The sequence below is a fragment of the Arachis ipaensis genome, chromosome B08 (genome assembly GCF_000816755.2).
Source record: "Arachis ipaensis cultivar K30076 chromosome B08, Araip1.1, whole genome shotgun sequence".
Lineage (NCBI taxonomy): Eukaryota > Viridiplantae > Streptophyta > Magnoliopsida > Fabales > Fabaceae > Arachis > Arachis ipaensis.
The window spans coordinates 106250720-106251343 of record NC_029792.2 but is presented as its reverse complement, the minus strand read 5'-3'; the positions used below and the strand labels follow the sequence as shown (position 1 = coordinate 106251343).

The window sequence follows — 624 nt, the reverse complement described above, 5'->3', positions numbered from 1 at the left end:
GGTTATATGATTTGTAACTCTGCCTTTGATCTTTTTTGAAATAATACTTCGTATATTTTTCATTAAAAAAATAAACAAATAAATAAAATCATTTAATTGATAAATTCATATCATTACGGTGGAGGCGCTAAACAACTCCAAAGGGAGTATTTTTGGAGTTTAAATATGATGTTTCTATTTAGAGAAACAATTTTAAAATTCATCTTATACCAGAAATAATTGATAAAATGAGATCAATCTTATTTTAAAGTATAGTTATGAGAATCGGATCAATAATAGATCTAGTTAAGATGCTGACTTAATAGATTATTGATTCAATCGTTGGATGACTGGTTAATTCGGTCATAATTTAATAATTATATATTTTTTTTCATAACAAGTAATTTTTATATTAGATTGATTATTATTTTCTGATTTTAATCATTTATTAATTAATTTGTATTTATTACATTTTTTAAATATGTGTAAATAACTGTGAGGCCAATGAGTTATAATTTAAATGGCTTAGTCTCACCATATTCATCTAAGAGGTCGCGGATTCGAGTTTATTAGCCTGATTAAAAATGATAAATAAAATTTGTCATTTCAAATTTTTAGTATCTAAAAAATGATAGTAGAATTTTT

The 624-nt window shown here is 23.1% G+C and overlaps 1 protein-coding gene across 1 annotated transcript in view; it reads right to left on the bottom strand.

Moving 5' to 3' along the window:
- Positions 1-624, bottom strand: part of LOC107611364 (cyanogenic beta-glucosidase-like) — a 3125-nt gene that overhangs the window by 842 nt on the left and 1659 nt on the right. The gene's annotated exons all lie outside the window — the stretch shown is intronic.